Genomic DNA, 22,996 nt, shown 5'->3' on the forward strand with positions numbered 1-22,996 from the left:
TTCTTCCCTAAGGCTTGCACTTTCTCACAATTCTAATGGAATTGGTAACCATCCAAAAAAACATTTGATTTTATTTCTCATTTTCTGTTAGGTACTGTTGCCTTTTTTCCAACTGAAACTCTTTCTGTTGCCATCATGATTACAAATAAACTGATACTGGGACTCTTTCCCAGAGATATGAAAGGCCAATCCACTAGAATGTGATACATACTGGGATGCAACACAGTATCAAATTATAAAACAGCTAGTTTACTCAGGCAGTGTGGCGCTGGCTTGTAATCTCAGTGGTTTTGGAGGCCCAGTCAAGTTCAAAGCCTACCTCAGCAAAAGCGAGGTGCTAAGCAATTCAGTGAGACCCTGTCTCTAAATAAAACACAAAATGGTGGGGGTGGGGCATGAGGCTCATTGGTTGAATGCCCCTGAGTTCAATCTCCAATACCAAAAAATAAAATAAAAAACAAAAACAAAAAAAAAATTAGCTGTATTTATCAAAACCATTTTTTTTAAAGAGAGAGAGAGGGGGAAAGAGCGAGAGAGAGAGAGAGAATTTTTTTAATACTTATTTTTTTTTTAGTTTTTGGTGGACACAACATCTTTATTTTATTTTTATGTGGTGCTGAGGATCGAACCCAGTGCCCTGCACATGCTAGGTGAGTGTGCTACCGCTTGAGCCACATCCCCAGCCCTTATCAACACAATTATTATTATTCTAAGATAGTTATGTGTGATGGTCAAGGTGTATTTCAATGCACATTTGTGCAACTTTAATACAGGGGCTTCAATAACATTTTTATCTTATAAATTAATCTTTTTTAGCAGAGTTTCACTAAGTAAAATTATGTACACAGAATTCAAAGTTCATTTTCAAAAGTTCCCACATTAATCATGTGTAATACCCAAACTGAAATTATAACCTTGAAATAAGTTTGATGACTTGATATTTCTTCTCTTTTTTTTTTGAAAACACACACACACACACACATCTGACCACATTGAACATATTTTAAACTAAGAGTTTAAAATTTGTTTTTTTGATTTCCATTTTGTAGGTTATTCTCTTCAAAATATTCAGTGCAGTTCACACAAAGTAAAACATTAAGGGAGGTAGAAAATAAAAGCAGGACAAAAGGTAAAGTTAGGTATAAAACATTGAATATTATCACCCATTGAAATGAGGTCAATCAGTATAGTATACATTTTGTTGGGATCAATAATCATTTTTCATTACTGTAACATTCTTCTCATACATAAATCAAAATTAGTCATCACACCCTTTGTAAGTTCAGGATTCAATTTCTTTGCACCCCAACTTATTGATTGTCCTTTAAGGGGAAAGCAAATAAAATTCTACCACACATTAACAAATGAACAGTTACATTTGTGGTGCACCTTACTTGATTGATATTCATTATTATGTTCCTGTCATGGGATAGCAGGATACGTTAATTCACCTTTGAGGCTGCTTCATGTGCAAGGAAAATATAAAATTATTTGCTATTTTTTTTGTGGGAGTTTGTTGCAGAGTTGGTCAATTATTAAACTACATAGCTATTTTTGATAGATAAGAGGGTCTATAAATGGGCACTGAAGTGCTTTCTTAAGAATACACTGTTATTACTGAACTATCAAAAACTCACATATGCAAATATTAAAAATGATCAATATGTGGCTCCAAAGCAATTAATAATTACTTTTTTTATTATTCTAAGATAGTTATATGTGATGGTCAAGGTGTCTGAAATTGTAAAACTATAGTGCAAATACTTTTAACAATATGTATTCATTAGAATATTTATTGAGGAACAGTTGTATGTCATTTAATTAGTAGAAAATAGAAAAGACTGAAAGTAGGTATGTATGTTAATGAAAATGAAGATGCCCCAAGATAACATAAACCAATCAGCAAACCACCAGTATACTTCTAGTCTACCTACAATTATTTCCAGGTTTTGTGATTTCCTATAGGTGTTATATATTGAGCCAGACTTTATAACATAACATTTATATAACAGAAAACTCACAAAAGAAGCATATTGCATAAACTATTGTTGAAAAACTGATTATGCTAAATGGCAATATTTTATTACTATTTATATTAATGTACTTAGACTTCTCAAAATCTTTTATAAAATTGATAATAAATTTGCATTTTAATCTATCTTTTAGTATCTACTTACCCCTTCTTGGATATGGCAATATATGAAAAACCTTCTCCATAAAGTTTTAAATTACAAATACTCCTCCTGAAGCACAATTACCTACATTTTTAGTCATTTTTTCCTTATTTCACAATCTTTTTCTTTCTTATATGTTGGTGTTTTTTTTTTTTCTCTTTAATTCACCACATGTTTCCTCCTTACCAATCATGAATATGTTTCATTGAACATTATCATGCTCTTGTCTCCTTTTCTGTACCTATTTGATGATATTGTCTCTGTCGCCATATTAAGCATTTTCAATGCAATCTTTCCATTTTAATGGGTTTAGTTGTGTTTCAGAAAGAGATACGCTGAAATTTAACCTCCAGTATCTGTGACTATGACCTGATTTGTAAATAGGATCTTGTCAAGTGTTTTCAAGTTAAAATGAGATCAACAATTCGGATTTACTTGTAAAAAGAGAAGAAGAGACATGGAGATAGACATATACAGAGAGAAGATGACAGGAAGATAGACACAGAAATCTCATTTGAAAGAGGAAGCAGAGCATGGAGTGATATTTGTTTCAAATAAAGAATCTAACAAGTGTTAGCAAAGCCAGAAGGCAGGAAGAAGTCATGGAACAGATTCCCCATCCCCCCACGAACACAGCCTTCAGAGGGAGCATAGCTCTGCCGACAAATTGATCTCACACTTCTGCCTCCACAACTGAGACAGAATAAATGCTGTTATTTAAAGCCACCCATTTTGGGGTTCATTGTTGTGTCAGCCTTAGGAGAGTAATATCACTGCCAGCAGCCTCCTCCTCAAAATCTACCACCATAACACAGAGCCCTTGCAGGAAAACAACAAGTCAAAGAGAAGACAATTTCACCCCAGCCTCTGCATGTCCTGTAGGCTCTGGGTGATCACTCTCTACTTTGATCAGAGACATTAGTTTCTTTATTTCTCTACTCAGCAACTCTATCTCCTCAAATCCAATTACTTTTTGCTACAAGTAAGCCAACAGTTTTTGCCAATATGGGAAGCTAAAATATCAAGTATCACCTCCCAAGAAATAAAAGCAAAAGAAGCAAATTTTCTGCTATTCTCCCTTTCTCCATGCACTTATAAACTTTGTCATTCTCTATGGACAAATGGCTTTCATCTCTTCTTCAGCCTTTTGAAATATTTTTTTCTGCTTCCACTGCTCTGATGAACTGATTTTGTCATTGCTTTTGTGATACAGGGGCATTCCACTAGTGAACTGCATCCTCAGCCTTTTATAATTTTTGTTTCTTTGTTTGTTTTAGAGATCTGGTCTTGCTAAGCTGTTGAGGCTGGCTTCCACTGGAGGTATTTCAGTTCAAGGCTTGTGAGCCACTGTGCCTGGCTATCCAATGGTCTTTGTATTGTCAAATTCAAGGCAGTTTTTGACATTGGTTCATATACCTTATAAGCTATATATTATTCTGCTACACATAGATCCTGTAACCACCTAACCATCCTAAAGACCTTCCTTCATTAACAGTCTCCCTTGTTCTTCATCTTTTTCCTCCTGATCATCCTCCCCTCCTCCTCCTTCTTCTTATTTCCTAGTCTGTTTTTTACTTTAATCTTTGGCTCTCAATTTCTGAGAGATGACCTCCAATTCAGATGGTATGGAATCTATATGGTAATAGTGCTCACATCAGTATTTCTAACCTATAAATTCCTTTCAATTGAAAAAAAAAGGTATTTTCTAAGCACCTTAATGACTTGTTCTGACTGAAATGTGTCTCCACTCAAGAATACACCTTCTATATTGCACATATTTCATTCAATGCATGAATAAATATCACCAGAAATCCTGTTTATTCTTTATCCATACTATAACTCTTGTAGTCAGATCATGTTTTTTTTTTCCTCCCTATCCATTTCAATATCTTTATAACTGAACCCTTTGCATCTAGCCTTATCCCTGTTAATACATTCTGCATTGTGCTTCTGATACTGGAATCTTAACATATCACCAGTTTGCTTGCAATTTCTAAGTGATTCCATAGCAACAGAGAATCCAGTCAAATTTCATAAAATAAGGGCCTTTCTCTGAAAAAAAGCACACACCTTGCATCTCTACAACATAACTTATGCATCTGCTTTTTGGTTTTCTACCATGCTAAATGACTACTTCCCATTTTCCAAAGAAGTCAGATTTCCTAATGTTGCCATGGCTGTGAATATGGTACCTCTGCTTCAGTAAAACACTGTCCAAGTCATTATCTCTTAAAAGCATCATGCATATCAGGATGCTGCTCCAAGTTCACTATTTGGGAATTATTTTAGCCTCTGTAGGTTTGATGAGGTATCCTGTTTTGGGAAGTTGTATTAGTCCAGTAAATTTATTTTGTATACAAACCTGTACTATGTTTTATTTACTTTTGTGATATTAGCACTTAGACCAGGACTGAATCCCGAATAACTATTTAAATATTTGTTGGATATATTTTACTTCCTCTGATCTTCCCACTCCCGAACTTCACACACATATCAATTTGCAGAACTACAGAATCACTGAGGACAGACTGCCTATTCTATTACACAACAAGCTTACTTTCTCTGCTGTTGGCTTTGTTTGTTCATTAAGCAGTGATTTTGATCTCTAATGTTTAGGAGGCTCTCTAGGACAGTTTGTGAAGTCAGTTAACTTGGACTTATCTCCAGAAGTCCCCATCCAGTAGGCTGTGGTGGGGCACAAATGGAGTCCTAACAGGCTCACAGGTGCTTTTGATGGTTAGTGTTTAATTTTTGAGAACCAATGTGTAGAACTCACTAGAGAAGAAAAGAAGGGTATTTCTCCCTTGATTTTGGGAATTATTCAGAGAGAATATCAAAGTTCTCTTGGTATAATAATTCTGTGTTTTTTTTTTCAATTATGTCTCCAATTCCAGAATTACCCTTGTTTATTCTCATACTCTTGCAGGTAGAGAGATGAGATTATGAAAAGAGAAACAACTCTCCTCACATTCCTTCATGCACCCTTCACTTTGCCTACCCTTCTTCCATGCATTAGCTTTTCATTTTTCTTCTGGTGCTTCTTATTATTGTTATGATTACACAGACTCTAGAAGTTAATATGATCTATAACACCTTTCTAGGTTGTACTTCTATGGTTATAGAAACTTCAAGTTTTGCCAATTTAAAAATTACATTTTAAAATATATTTTCATCTATGGTATATTTGAGGGCACTACAAGCTAAAACATATGATGGGTTAGATATTTCATGCTGTTTTCACAAATAAGGTCAGTGAGATTCATTGACATAGATATTTTGATTGTGGTTCTATATTTAGGAAGGTCCAAAGTTGTACTGCCACCTAGTGTAGTAGGCTATTAAATACAATGTCTATCAGACTTGACACACCCAGAAACATTTGTGAAAATCAATGATCATTGCCCACTGACTTTAATATCACCCATAGTGAAAGTATTTGTAATTGGGAAAAATAGGACTTTGTAACTAAATTTCTCTAACTCAGAATTTTAACTGTATGACTTGCCACTAATTGCATATCATTGGGAGAGTGGGTACATATCTTATAATTGACTAATGACTGTCATCTAATAATTGTGTGTAAAATGGAAATAAAATCTGTTTAAATATTAAATGAATTACTACATATAAGTAGTAAATGAACTGCTATACTTTTAATATTATATTGGGTGCTGGAATATAGTTGTGGATTGAATTTAAAAAAAAATTGGTAAATGAGTAGGAAGGAGTTCACTGAGTTGGAACCATTATCTGATTCCATGAATTAAATAAATGGTTAAGAAAATTAAGCATGGGCTGGCTCAGTGGTAGAGCACTTGCCTAGTATGTGTGATGTACTGGGTTTGATCCTCAGTACCACTAAAATATAAATAAAATAAAGTTACTGTGCCCATTTACAATGAAAAATATATTTAAAAAAATAAAATTAAAAATGACACAGGTTCCATGGAAAAGATAATCAAGACTATCCTCCTCAGATGACTAAAAATACCATTGTGATTAAAGAAATGTGATTAATTAAATATGAAAAAATATTAATTAGGACAAAAATTAACTTGTGGACCAGAAAAATTTGATCAAGAAAGGTAAAGAATTTTTCTTTGAAAATGTATTTAAAATGTCTACCTAAAATGTGAAATTTTACCAGATTCCACTCTCCTGAAATTCCATCCATACTGTTTTTAAGTATAAAGGGATATGCCCAATGCATCTATGCATGTTAGGGTACATGGCTCTCTGTGTAGCTTTTTTATGACTCCAAATAAAATTCTTCTGATGGGGGAGTTAATATCCAAAATACATAATGAACTCCAGAAAATGAACAGAAAAACAAATAACCTGATTTAAAAGTGGGCAGTAGATCTCAATAGATTTTTCTCAAAATAAGAAATACACATGGCCAACAGGTGTATGAGATGCTGCTTGGCATCATTTAATCATCTGAGAAATACAATTCACAACTACAATGAGATATCACCTCATCTCATTGATTTGCTATTATCAAGAAGACTAAGATGGAAGTGCTGGTGAAGATGTGGAGAAAACTGTATGCTCACAACTGGTGTTGGGAGTGTACATTGGTTTAACCATTATGGAAAACAGTATGGAGGTTTCTTAAAATATCAACAATAAAATTACTGTATGATCCAGCAATCCCCTTCCTGGGTATTTAATCAAAGGAAATGAAGTCAGCATGTTGGCAGACATTGAAAGTCTCCTGGCCCTTACAGCACAATTCATAGTAGTCAAGAAATGAATACAACCTTAATGTCCTTTGATGAATGGATGAAGAAAATATGGTACACATACAAAATGGGATACAATTCAACCATAAAAATTAATGAAATGCTGTCACTTGTGACAATATGGATGGAAGTAGAGATAATTATGTGACGTGAAAAATAGGTACACATGCCATGATTTTATTTGCAGGTAAATGGTTGGAGTTAGAGAAGATAATGCTAAGTGAAGTTAGCCAATCCAAAAAAAAAATGCTGAATGTTTTCTTTGATATAAGGAGGCTGATCTATGGTGGGATAAGGAGAGGGAGCATGGGAGGAATAGACGAACTCTAGATAGGGCGGAGGGGTGGGAGGGGAAGGAGGGGGCATGGGGTTATAATTGATTGTGAAATGTGATGATCATTATTATCCAAAGTACATGTATGAAGACATAAATTGGTGTGAATATACTTTGTATACAACCAGAGATATGAAAAATTGTGCTCTATATGTGTAATAAGAATTATAATGCATTCTGCTGTCATATATAAATAAAAAAGAATGAAAATTAAAAAAAAATTGGTATAGAAAGACCAACACTGCACAATCTTACTCATATGTAGAATACTGAAAAGTTCATCTCAGATATTGGGACTAGAATCATGTTTTCCAGAGGTCTGGGAGGTTAGGGGTGATGGGACATGGGAAAATTAATCAATGGGTGCAGAAGTTAAACAGGGACAGAAAGTTCTAGTGTGCTTAGCAGAGTAGGGTGATTACAGATAGCTATTGTGTAGTGTACATCTCAAAAGCTAGAGGAAAGGATTTTGAAAGTTTTCACCATTTGTGATGAAAACTTCTTTAGAAGTAACAAATGTGTGAGAATATAGTTGTGCTTAACCTGATTACATAATGTGTACATGAAACAGAACATTACACTGTACCTTATCAATATGTACAATATTTGTGTTTTCATGTGCATGTTGATAAAAAAATTAAAGGTACAACAAAAAATCTAATTTATTATCATGATTAAAGATCTATTAAAATAAAATTAAGCATGCTTTACCTTTTGCCACTATTTACTTTGTATTTATTTAGGTATTTCTTTTCTAGTGGCCTACATATACTGATTAATTGATTTTCATTCCATGAGACTAGATCACAGTTGTGCTAGACCTAGCCTAAGAATGACAAATGGTCTGAACAAGAAGAAACAGAAAATGGTCCATTGCCCATTCTATTTTTCCTCACTGGTCACATTTTTTACCGGGGTACTAGAAAAAAAAATGCTTGTATTTTATGAAGGAGTTTGATTACAACTAAACATACTTTACCATATTTTTACCTTTGCATTCACTCTCACAGACATGCTCAAATCCTCATAAATGATTTCTGTTACAGTTAAAGATTTCAGTTGTCTGAAAGGGTGCAATGCAGTGACATTCTGCCTGTGAATTGGTAACACTTCATTCTTTATATATTGCAAAATGTATTCATACAGAAAAGGAATTTATGCCTTCATTTTCTATGTAGGTTGTATTGCAACTTATCCACAATGACAGGAGAAAAATGAGTCAAGAATATCTGCAGTATATTTGCTGAATGTTAACAGCAGGTTTGGATGTGTTTCATTTCTGACCTTGTAAAATGCTTTCCTCCTTATGTAATGCTTTATATATCAAATATATAAACTGCTATGAAGACTTCAGCTACTTGCACACAGATAAATTTGAGAAAACAAATGTTGTTCAGGTCAGTTTCACCAATGCCATTTTTCTTGTATTATTTGATGGCATGAAAAATGCATGATATATCTTATTACATTTTAAATGTGATACAGAGTAGTCATAACGCTGATTTGTTTCATGTGAATGCATCTTGGTGTATAATGCTAATAATAATGCATATGATCACTCAAATCAGCTAATATTTCAAAGCAGTTTTATAGTTATTATCTCTTCGTAATTCAATCTGTGTGTATGTATACGTTCATGTGTATATGGACAATATACTATGTGAGTTGAGAGTAGAAGTACCTAAACATTATAAACCTCAATATAATTTGGAGTTTTAAATGTTTGTAGACTGCTATATTTACAATACTTCATTTGAGATAATATTTACAACTCAACAGATGCAGGAAAGTTTTGTTTGTCTTAAAAACATTATAATGACCATAGAAATGTAAAATCGTGCCATAATTGCAATGAAACAAAAATGCATTCTGTTGTCATATATATACCTAATTTTAAAAAATTAACATATAACTGAAAATAGTCTCCAGAAATCAACAGACCAGGAAAAGTTTTAGCATATGCAGTGACCTCCACCCACCTTTTTTAATGTCCTCTACATTTACCTGTCAACATTTTTCTCTGTCATTTTTCTTATTCCTAGACTAATAAATATTAGCATCTATTTACAGAAAAAAAAAAAAACATAACAAACCTAAAAGTAATACTTCATTACAAAAACAGACATCTGTGGAAGAGGTAGAATTGTGTCATTCAATAAAAATCTGAGTCAATAATTTGTGGCATATCCTATATATATGATATTATAAAGTACATGACTCAGAAATTGATCAGTTTGATCTGGGTTTGGTAGATTATAGCATTAATCCTGGATTGAGTCTTATCTGGAGGTATACAAAATATCTTCTTTATTTTTAAGTATAGAGTTGGTAAATTTTCTTCCAATTAAAAAAAAAACAGTTTTAAATGCAATATTTTGCAAAATACAGATATCTATTAACTTAGGCATAAAATCACAGTTTATGCACAAGAATTCCAAGAAAATAGGGTGAAAATATAGTTCATAGAGGCAATGAAATATCACAATGTGGTTTTAATCCATTTAATTTAAAAGAAACCACGTTCAACTAAACTGGAGGAAAAAATAAGCAAAAACAATTATTACCTAGGTTACAAAAACTATGAAGAATTAGAAACAATGAAGAAATTAAAGTGCAGTTTGACAACAGTTTGTTGCTGACCAATGACTTTTATTTTACAGAATCGCTGTCTTTGGTGCAAAGTTTCTACAATATCTATTCAGGCATTGCACACTAGCACCTGAGCAGTTTCAGTGATCTAGATCATACACTTCATCACCAGAGAGGAAGGCAGAAAATAAGGAAGTATCCTGCAAGCTGGTCTGCTAAGTCACTTCTGTCTGGGATTCCAGGATGGTTAAAAGTATTTGCTAGTATGGCAATATGTAAATCAATGGATGAGTAACTGATGTGATTCTGCAATCTGTATACGGGGTAAAAATGGGAGTTCATAACCCACTTGAATCAAAGTGTGAAATATGATATATCAAGAACTATGTAATGTTTTGAACAACCAACAATAAAAATTAAAAAAAAATTAAAAAAATAAAAAAAATAAAAACTGCCATAGATGAGGACAATTATGGTAAACCAGGCTCATCATCAAAGATTAATTCATACAATAACTTTGAGTGGTGTTTCCAATCTGGAATCCCCAAGACAATAAATATGAAGCAATCTAGCACAAAATACAGCTAAATAGAAAAATTTATAATTAGTGTATCAATTTCCCAACTAATCTCAATTTTTTTTGAAATTGAATGGTACTACAAAATAATCTAAAGTATTACTATCTTTGTACAGTATTTTCTATTAAGCATAGTTATACAAACATTTATTAGATTTAGCTAAATGACATATGTATTTTTTTTACCAAGATGGAACTTCTTTTTTTATTTTTTTATTTATATATGACAGCAGAATGCATTACAATTCTTATTACACAAAGAGCACAATATTTCATATTTCTGGTTATATACAAAGTATATTCACACCAATTCGTGTCTTCATACATGTACTTTGGGTAATAATGTCCATCATATTCCACCATCATTTCTTTTTTTTTTTATTGGTTGTTCAAAACATTACAAAGCTCATGACATATCATCTTCCATACATTTGATTCAAGTGGGTTATGAACTCCCATTTTTTACCCCAAATACAAGTTGCAGAATCACATCAGTTACACATCCACATTTTTACATAATACCATATTAATGACTGTTGTATTCTGCTACCTTTCCTATCCCCTACTATCCCACCTCCCCTTCCCTCTCATCTTCCCTCTCTACCCCATCTGCTGTTGTTTAATTATCTTACTAAAAATTGGTATTGCTGTGTGTACCAAATTACCTACCCAATTTTGAACTCATAAGTCTCCATCAATATTAAGGTTTCTATTATTAGTCTCAATAAACTTTTATTTTAAAAGAAATTACATATATTTAAACTATGCTGATATCCTATTTGAAAAATTTTATTTCTGAGTTAAATGGCAAATGACTTAAGGATGACATAATAATAATAATAATAATAATAATAATAATAATAATAATAATAGAATCATTCATTATTCATTTATTTTCTCTGTAAAATAAGATTTATTTCAAAGAAAATAGTTTCATATTCATTGATTTTTATCTTAAGAGAACAGATACTAGCCCTTTTTTCTTTTTTAAAAACAAATGCTTTTGAACATTAAAACACCTCGTTTCACAGAAAGCAACCAGAAATATTATTTTTTGTTTTCAACAATTTACTTTAAATATAATTTCTAATGTTGTTTTTTAAATCATATATGTCAGAGTAAGCACATATTTTGAAAGTGCAGTATTAATAGTTTTGCGGACTTACATTAAAAAAGTAGACTTGCTTTTGGCAAATTTGTGTTTATTCTTTTTTTTTTTTTGCATGGATATATATATATATATATATATATATATATATATATATATATATATAATGCAAAATTTACTATTTTAACCATATTTAAAAATACAGTATGTAGCATCAAGTACATTTACATTGTACAACTCTTACCATGATCCATCCACAGAGCTCTTTTTACTTTTTAAGACTCTCTGCTCTTAAACACTAACCTCCCAGTGTCTCCTTCTCAATCCCCTGCAGGCACCGATTTACTTTCTATTCCTGTGAGTTTCTCTTCTCCAGAAACTTCACTTCTGTGGAAGCATGCAATGTCCTTTGGTGGTTGGCTTGTTTCACTCAATATAACATCCTGAAGATTATCTGTGTTGTAGCATGCATCAGAATATTTTTCCCTTTTTGTGGATGAATAAAATCCTATTTTACATACAGAATAAATTTTATTTATCCACTCATACATCTATACACTCTTTGGTTACTTCTGCTTTTTGACTGTTGTGAATAATGCTACTATAAACATGGGAGTGCAAATTTCTGTTGGAGATACTTATTTCAATTATTTGGGACATATACTCACAAATGGAACTCCTGGACCATATGGCAATACTATTGTTCAGTTTTTTGAGGACCTGTCACAATATTTTCCAAGGAGGAGTGATGAGGCATGCTGAATCATTGACAATGCACAAGGATTCCATTTGTTTGTTTGTTTTTAAATATTTTTTAGTAGTATATGAACACAATACCTTTATTTTATTTGTTTATTTTTTAATGTGGTGCTGAGGATTGAACCCAGTGCCTCACAGATGCTAGGGAAATGCACTACCACTGAGCCACAACCCCTGCTCCAGGGTTCCAGTTTTTCAACATTCTTCCAACACTTGTTATTTTCTGTTTCTTGTGTGTGTGTGTGTGTGTGTGTGTGTATGTGTTTGTGTGTTTGTATGAATTATTGCTGTTTTTTATAACAGCTATTCCAAATCTGTGAAGTGGTATTTCTTTGTAGAACACATACTTTAATATTTAAATAAAAATATTCTACAGAGGGCTGGGGATGTGGCTCAAGCGGTGGTAGTGCACTCGCCTGGCATGTGTGCGGCCCTGGTTTGATCCTCAGCACCACATACAAACAAAGATGTTGTGTCTGCCAAAAAACTAAAAAATAAATATTAAAAAATTCTCTCTCTCTCTCTCTCTCTCTCTCTCTCTCTCTCTCTCTCTCTCTCTATCTCTAAAAAAAAATATTCTACAGACAGAAAAACAGATCAATAACCCAAACCTTCCTTGGGACACTCAAATTCCAAATAATACATCCGAGGTATGACAAGAAAACATGTGCATTGGTTGAGAGAAATGATATCATTCTGTTTAATGAATATTGCTAAAGTTAAATGTTTTTACATTAAGTAAAATGTAGGTTTAATTTTTTTCTTGCACCTCAATTGATAAACTTGTATGTGTGTTATGAACAACTGATTTGAAAAAAGAATGTTGAATTTAGTGTTCATCCCTCAAATATAAATACTATTAATTCAGTGTTCTATGTTTTCATCTTTAATACACTTTGCATATACCCAAAATATAAATCAATATACAGATGAAATATCTCAATTTTAAGTTTTAAAATTTTATTTTTCCAAGTAATAAATGGTCTGAAATATGCTACAATTCATATGGCTCTTTCTCAGAGACTGAGAGCAAAACATTCCTCAGAAAACAGTGGTTATATGTAATCAATTAGTGTCCTAATTTGGTGGAAGAAATTGAAAACTGAATAAATTTTCTTGACCTGTTATAACCAAGTGTAGTCTTTCAAAAATTTGATTCTCATAGAGAAAGTTTATAATTGCTACATTATAGATTATCATTGAGATGATAACACATTCATAATGATAGAGCCCATAAATGCTATTTACCTAACACAAGAAATACAATTGTTACAGAGCTGAGGTTTTTCATGACAATGAAGTAACATGAAGATCCCCCTTGAAACACTGATTGTTAGGATCAACTCAGAAAGATTTCAGACATGTCACTCAGAGTAACAGGAATAAGTTCATTGAAGGGACAGGAAAAGGGAAAGGGGACACTCAAGGGAGAGAGCGTGTTCTCACAGAAAGGAAAGGGACAGGGTGCCCCTCTTGCAATCCAGTTTTATAAAGGATTCCAGAGTAGTTTCCAGAGATCCACCCAGGCCACAGCATGATATCAGACTTTCAAGTATCCACATGGCACATTTAGGTCAACCTGGCCAATGCTGCCCATTTCCAACTTGACTCAACCATATATTATTAAAGATTTTATTGTTAGGAAGAGTTATCCTTATCTCCCTGAGTTTCAGGATCTGGTCACAAGTCTCCTAAGTTCTTCCCATAGACATTAACCTATGCCTCCATTTCTCTTGTGAATTACAGGTAGTTGCTGAGGATTGTGACATATCTTGTCCACTTAAACCAATCAGAGCAACAGGTAAATTGTCACTTAATCCAGACAGTACTGAAGATAAATGGCTTCTTGGAAAAGAAAGCATGTGAGGATCAGCACAGTGGGTCCATTTTATAGAATGATTCCTTTAACCACCTGTTCCCACTGTTCTCAACTATCCTTCCTCTAACACAATGAACACACAAGATGTCCTCTGTTTATGTGAAGGTTTAGTTATGATAAGTATTTGGACAAAATATATAAATGGTTACCTCAGAGAATGATTTCTATTTTGTATTGATTTCCATGTGCAAAATAAAATATATCAATATTTATGCTTGATTTTGTATATACGAGTTTTACGTTTTTTAAAACTCAAAAAACTGAATTTTAGTACACCTTTATAAGCCATGTGCTATCCTTATGTTTTCTGCATTATGCCTCTGAAATAGATCATAAATGTGCGAGTCCAAAGTACTAGTTTTTTCATTTGCTATAGCAATGGCTAAATTAGCATGATCTCAGAGAACATTATTAAACAGCGTCAATCCAGTTGGTGATCCGACACTATAGGTTGCTGGTACAGGACAAAATTTACCTTACTAACAGAAGTTCATTATTCTTAGGAGAGGGAATGGCATAACTCACTTATAGAATGAGGTCTAACTCAACTGTCAATCTTTCCAGTTTCTGTAGGGAAAAAAAAAATTACAAAAATACCAGTATACATATGTATAAGTGACAAAGAAGCATGTTGATATTAAATTTATATCATAAATCCAAATTATAATCTTGATTATTATTAACAAAGCAAGAAAATTAATGGAATTATCTTCATAGAAGGTATCATGAAGGGTGATTCTTTGATAGGACTGAAATGCAAATACATTTTTATGTCTGAACATCATCTCTCCTAAAAATTCTTGTAGAAAATCTTAGTTAAATAAATAGTACAGACGGATGCTCATCTAGTTACTTTTTTTCACTAGCTTTTTACTCAGAGAAATTTGGCCCTTGTTGAAAATGAGTAAACTAGTACCTACAAATTGTTAGAATCAATTTCTTATGCCCCACATGTTTCTCTCCAACAAGTGACAGTGTAATTGAAACCACCACCAAATGATCCAGCAGGACTCTTCTAAGATCAATGAGAATTCTACTGTATATTGTGACACTATTGCTTCCATAATGGATAATACCACAACCTGGGGATCCAAAGCAATCAATCAATCAATCAATCAATCAATTGTATTCACCATTTTGATTGCTGGAAGTGGTCTTTCATCTTACAGATAAACACCTTCTTGTCTCTCCTTCACTCATGTGCATCCATCGTTTATCTTCTGTTTCTTGTAAGGACATTAGATTTATTGAATTAGAGTCCTATCGTTGTGACTCCTTTTATGCTTACTTATTTTCTTAAATGTCATATTTCCAAATAGAGCCAGAAGCTAAGTCCTCTTAAACTTGTCAATTTGAGGGGACACACATCAATCTCTCGCATTCTACAAAGCAGCAAAACTGGTATTACATGCAAGAAATTAAAAATATTTCTATATCATTAAAATATTCAATTTATATTTCTTCATTTGCTTGGTCTTATATATTTTACCTTTAAATATGGTTCAACTGTATGTTAACATTGTTCTATTCCACTGTATTAATTTATGTCATACTTTTACTATTTATACTGTGAAAACTTTGTAACTCATTTTCCTATTTTTCTCTGAAATTCATATTGTTACAAAAAATAGAATATCATGACTAAAAATATGTCATACTTTCCTGCTCCATTAAAACATTCTGTAATATATTCATCAAGGTTCTCAAGAAAAACAGAAATAACAGGATGAATGATAGATAGATGATAGATAGATAGATAGATAGATACCTAGAGGAGTAGCTAGATAGATAGGAAGACATTTGATAAGATGGATTGTTAAGGGCCACCATTCAATTCTGTGGAATAAGAAGTCCCACAATTTGTCATCTTCAAACCACATGTGAATGGTAAATAACATCTGTAACAGCATACTAAATATTATATACTGAATATGAAACTGTAAATATCATACATAAAATAGTTGTTGTCATTCTAGTATGAATGTATTGTCATTCTAGTACAAATCCCAAATCCTAAGAACAGTTGCACCTTCTTATTCAAGTCCCTGCCCAAATATGAAGGCTTGAAAACCATGAGTTTGGTACCCAGGAGTAGGAGATGGATGCCACAGCTCAAGGGGGGGGGGGGGGATCCCTTCTTTACTCCATTGTTCTGTTCAGGAGGCTTTCCATACATAGGATTAGGCCAGACCTCTGGAGAGGGCAATATTTACTCATCCTACAGGTCCAAAGGCTAATTTCTCCTGAAAACATTCTTACACACATATTCATACATAATTCTTCATCAGCTATCTCTGACCTAGCCCAGTCAAGTTGACACATAAAATTAAACATTACATGTCATGTTTGGTTGCTAATAACAAGTGGGCAAAGAAAGATGGACATTGCTTTAATTTTTATGAAAATCTACTATAGTATAATGATAAAATAATAGCATTTATCTCTATGGTTTATTTATTTAGGTGCCAGAGGAATAATTCCAGGGGTCCTTAACCAGTGCACCACATCCCCAGTTCTTTTTATATTTTATTTAGAGACAGGGTCTCAATGAGTTGCTTAGGGCCTCACTAAATTGCTGAGGCAGGGTTTGAACTCATGGTCCTCCTGCTTCAGCCTCCTGAGCCTCTGGGATTACAGGTGTGCACCACCACACCCAGCTTCTATCCCTATTTTTCTTTTAATTTTATAAATTATAATGCACAACTATTCTAGAAATGTGAACTCAGTTTTCCTACAAATAGATACATTTGTAAAAAATGTCATCTCCTCAGACTTGGAATAAGACCAAAATTTTAACTTATTTCCTGAGCATTCTGAAATAAGCCTGCATTTGCATTCTGTGAACACTTCCTCTGTTAAACAGAAACAGTATACATCCAGGTAAGTGCAAATTGTGTTTCTGCTCCTAAGTAGATAGTTTGTCTAGGGTGTTTGGGTTTTCTTTTCACAATGCAAAATACTATTCACATTAATAAAAAAGAACACAGTTTATTGTATGTAGCTTAGAATTTTTCTCCACTATTAGAAATATCATCCTATTAGTGAAACCCCTTTTTTGTATATAAACAAAAAAATCATGTTTTTAGAGAAATATCAGCACTAAAATAGGGGAAATGGGTAAAGAAAAAGGCTCATGTATTAAGAAAGAACAATGAAATAAATTTAATTTCTAAGTCACCTTAGTCAAAAGTGAATTGCTGATACTGTATCTTCTTAAATTCCAGATGATGACATTTATTTGTCTTTGCTGAGTTTTCCTGATGCTGTTTTCAAGTCTTGAGACACTTTTCAGACATCCTGAAACCATTCTTCCTTTTTTCCAGTCTTTCTTTGTATTGTCAGAAAATCATTCTCAGGAAACCTAGATATGCCAATAGATTTGCTTATCTATGAGATGGAGAATTTAAACTCAGCCTGCTGAATATCTCAGTCTACATACATGCTGAGCATATCAATATCTTCAAGTCTATCAAATAAACACTATTTTTGTGTCACTCTAAAGCCACCCATTTTTAATAACCAATATTTTGAAATTTTAAAATAGACCTAATTAGTGTGTGTTTCAATATTAAGTTATTTAATAATGAATTGGGTTTACAAACTATTCATATATCTAACATAATCTCCCTATTTTATACTATTTAACATTTTTTCATTTATCTCTGTTTTTTAAAATTTCACATAATCAATTTAAAGAGACACATCTCCAATGGCTGGTTTCACATGATGTAATAAAGCTCACTATTAGTATTCTATAAATACCATAGTAAAAGGGGTCAACAAATTTGATAGCACTGATGTATCTACTGCTAAGTGTTTTCATATTTAACATCTGGTTTGCTTTCTAAAGGCATTTATGATATAATCATTTGCTGAAGTGATCATGAAAGAGACATGGTTATATTCAAAATTTTTACTCTTTTGAATAATTTAAAGCACTTTTTGATTAAGGACCCCCAAAGACTTGATATGAAAACTAGAAAATAGCTCAAAAATATCAGTATTTTCATAGGCAATATTTGATATTACATTGAGGTTGATAGTGTGGTTGCAGCATTTTAACTGGAGGATTATCATATCTTAAGAAAGGATTAGTTCTCTTAATATCAAAGGAAACTCACATTATATTAAATTAATAGTGAATGTATTATAGAGCTTCATTTTAATGGACTGGGTTTTCATGAGTTCTGCATTTCTGTTAAATCTTTTTTTTAAAAAAGAAACAAATATTTAGATTAAGTAATATAATTTAATGACTACCTTTTATCAATAGGATCGATATACAACTTATTATATATCTTGTTTGTTCATGCTTTTATATTTAGGAAAAGATCGTTAAAACAACTATAACCTTGTCCTCAGTCAGGTGTAAGCAACGAAATGCTCATACCTGATGAACATAGTAAGTTCTCTTTTCCTACATGTGAACCAGTATGTGTATTGTTTTATATTGGTAGATACATGAAAAACACTAAGAAAAAAGTAAAATTTGTAGTAAACACAGGGATTACATCTGAAATCCAACTGATATATTTGCAAAATAACAAAGAGAAAAAAGGAAATAACTGGAGTAAAGAGAGTGCCTATAACTTTTAAAAATCATCAATTTGGGGAGAATCTTAAAAAGAATTAAATGCCATGATCATAAATGTCATATATTTATTTTGGTTATGCAATTAGTACAGCAAAAAAAAAGTCTTCTTTTCCTTCAGGTAATTAAATTTTTCCAGCAGTACATTTTCATTGAATAGCCAGGGGTAAAAATATGACATAAAGGAAAAATCTAATAGAACACACTCATGGTTCATTTTCATGTTCTTTAGACTTATAGAAAATAGAAAATTGGTTTAAAAAGTGATCTCACTCAATATCACTAGTGTATTTCTCTAAAAAGTGGAATAAACTTTGTCCTATTTAACGTTTGTTATTTCAGTTACCTCATTTCTACTGAAAAAAATGAGTTTGTTTGACAAACTACTTGGGAATTTTAATAAATTATAAGACCTGAGAAATTTTCACAGAGAATACCATGAACTGATTTTGAATACATATGTTTAAAACATTACTTCATTCATGTTTATTCCTCAATGAAATTTTCCTCTTGTAGATAACAGGTATTTAGTTAAAAAAAAAAGAAAGAAAAAGAAAAGAAGAAGAAGAAGGAGGAGGAGGAGGAAGACTAAGAGGAGGAGGAGGAGGAAGGAGAGGAGGGGGAGGAGGAGGAGAAGAAGGGAATGTGGGCAGTGCTGTTCTTCACGTTGAAAATACAATCAACACAGTGTTCTCTGCTAAGGAAGGAACCTGTAATTCTTGAGATCTTGTCATCTTTTTAGGCATCTTACATTAGAGAGTGAGAAGTGCTAGTATATTATTGTAGCACCACTATACATTATTCATAGAGAATAGACACATGCATAAATCTAGATAATTCATCCACTCCTTGGTTTTACTTTATTGTTTTAGTCATCTTTTTCACTGCTGTAATCAAAATACTTGAAAAGAAAGATTTTAGAGCAGAAAAGTATAGTTATTGCTCATGTAATAAGATGTCTCAGTCCATGGTTGGCCAACTCATTCCTGGAGGCCTGAGGTACACAGAACTTCCTGGCATGAAAGTGTGTTGGACGAAAGCTACTGAGTAAATCCATGAGGAAACTGTGAGAGAGCTAGAGTTCCTCTCAACACCAACAAAATATAAGCCCAAAGGCAAGAGGTCAGTAACCCACCTTCTCCTGACACACCCTACAGTTGCCATACTCTTAATCCCCTGGGGGCTGAGAGGTGTTAATGTACTGATTAGTTTAAGGTTCTCTTAACCCAATCATTTCATCTCTTAATCTTCTTGTCTCATACATGAGCTTTTGGGGGAACTATATATCTAAACAATAATAATTTTTAAATTATACAAATGATTACTTTTAAAATCCATAATGAATAAACAATAGTAAAGTGCTGATTTGTCTGCTCACCAAAGAGCTGTATCTCCCTAAATCCCTCTTACCTCATGACCTTCCCTCTTACACAGTTTTATCATTGAGCTGAATTTGATGCCAATAATTTCCTTATTTTTATCTGATGGGATTGTAAGTAATGGAAACCTTCACTTTTTCATCTGATAAATTTAAGAAATTGGTATGATATATTTTACTTACTGACTTTTCTCCTCCTTAGATTATTAATGTCAGTGAAGGTAGCTGTAATTTATTCATTTTTGCTGGTGTAGATAATATGCATTATATAATTCCACCACATTAGAAAAAATATATTACATTGGATGAACACATTGAATATTGCCTCCTTTTCTTTTTTCTATCTTGGTGAATATATGGAAGGGTCTCTCTGGAGTAAATCCAAAAAGTAAAATAAAAATATAAATGAATAAAGAAATAAATAAATAAATTGTATAATATTATTTATAAACAACCTATACATTGATATTTTTATAACCATTAGTAAAATGGTATTATATGATTATTCACATTTTTATAAATATAAATAAAATTAATTTTTGTTTGTATTGCATGTTAAATTGAACTAATACTAAGGAATAATAGTTATTATATTTTTAGAAAAATTGTTTGCTTTATTAGGAATTGCTGTCTCTACCTCTGTCACATTTAGTACCAAGACTAAGACTTTTTCTCCCCTAGTGATTTGCAAAGTTTTTTTTTCTCTTATAATTAAGGCTTATTGATGCATTGTAAGTTATGTTTTTAAAATACCATCCATAAATGAGAGTTGGTATTCATCTTCTTAGTACCTAATTGTGCTAAACAAAATTTTAAATTCCAATCATATTTTTTTATATTTCTTCAAACTTTGTGACATTGTGATATACATACAAATTTTACTTCAAATGCATAAATATATTGCCTTGCTTTGTTTTCTAAAGACTTTTTTCATAGATAATCATGTAATCCTTCTGGATCTTTTTTTTGCTATGGAAAAATGTACAGTATTACTTCCTATAAGCTTAGTTAGTTATCAATAAGATATTTGTTAAAAAAGTTCTTCAAATTGAAAAGTACCTGTCATATATCAGATATGCACATATGCTTGCATTTTTTTCAGGTTTTGTTTTGTTTGACCAGTCTACTTGTCTTCCCATATCAATCCTGTATTGAAATAACTAGAGAAGTGTAATAGTTACCTTCCTTTGTGGGGAAAGTTTCTCTTACTCTATTGTTCTGGATTAAGTGTGTTTTAACCATATTTGAAGGCTGCATATGCTCCTACATTTCAGTGGTGGCTTGCAGAAGCCATCTCCACTTCAAAGTTTGTGGAATCCCATCAAATAATTCATAAATGTGTTGAATATTTTAATTAGCTTTGGTGAGAAATAAAATCCCACACTATTAATTTTCCTGTTTTTAGGTTTCAGCAATGTAAAACCATCATTTTTTATATTGGAAATTTTAATAATTATTTTGTGAACATCCTTTAATTAAATCACAAGATAATTTTTTTTCTAATTTCAAGGAATATTTTTTTATGCCTGAAATCTATTCCTTATGGTATTCATTTAGCAACACAACAACCTATTTTCTATTTTTAAATTTATTTTTACTCATGTAATTTATGTGAGTCTATTCTAATGAGTTATCAACTGTAACATTAAGATTCAAATTGAAAAGTTTTCCATGTAGCTAAAGAATTATTTCTGCTTATGTTGTTATAATTTAAAAATATGATATTTGACATTCAATTTAATGAACAATGTCACCACTCATTCTGAATTTGATATGTTTGTTGTTACAAAGTTTAATGACACGTTGAGGGATTTTTTAGTTTCTATTTTTCTTCTTATGATCTTAAAGGAGGAATTTTACTAACTTTATTATAACCATATTCTGAAACAATAACCCTTTAAGTTCCACAGTGTGTGTGTGTGTGTGTGTGTGTGTGTGTGGTTGTTGTATTTGTTGTTGCTTTCTCTCTTGCTTACTTTTGGCTCAGTCTACTTGTCTTTTCCTATTCGTCTTCTCCCCATGAAAAAGACCTGTTTTGTCTTCAGAGACCTGATGGCCCAAGTACATCCTTATTAATACGTGGGTGCCTTCAATATTTTAACATTTTGACACTATTTGAATTGTTTCTGTGGAATCTAATTGTGGTATTTGTAGGAAAGAAATCTGGTTGTTTTCTATATTGTTCTAATTTTTTATTGTGCACATAGAGCTACTATAGTAATCTTTATGTTAAATTTAAAAGAATCAAATATATTTGTACTTCTAATGCTGAAAATAACATATGAAGTATTCTGCATGAAAAAACACTTATTTTCCTTGCATGTTATATTTTATTGCATTTCATCTATTAATAAATGCTTTAATAATAAAAATTACTGAAAATGGTTTTCTAATTTTAAAGTAACTATGTTATTATTTCAAAAACTAAATCATTAATTTTGCTTATACAGTATAAGAGTATAAGCAAAAATGGCATTCATACATAAATAATATCCACATATTATCTAATTTATTCATTTTTTAATTACAAAAGTCATTAATTTAAACTATTGTTTTGTGATATACAATTTTAAAAATCATTTTAAATTTTTAATTATAAATACCCTGAATTGTCCTTATCCTTATGTAGAGTCAGGGTTTTCAGAGTCAAAATTAATTGGAAATACCAAATCAGAATTTGTTCCTACCAACCACAGGTTATCAACTTCCAAAAAAGTGTTTAATACATTTTAGTCTTCCATGTTTCTAAATAATCACCACATTTCTTTTCTTTTTAATTATTTTTAATTTGTTTTAATTAGTTATACATGACAGTAGAATGCATTTATGCACTTTGATATACATAGATGGGATATAATTTCT

This window comes from Marmota flaviventris, chromosome 17 (assembly GCF_047511675.1).
Source record: "Marmota flaviventris isolate mMarFla1 chromosome 17, mMarFla1.hap1, whole genome shotgun sequence".
Lineage (NCBI taxonomy): Eukaryota > Metazoa > Chordata > Mammalia > Rodentia > Sciuridae > Marmota > Marmota flaviventris.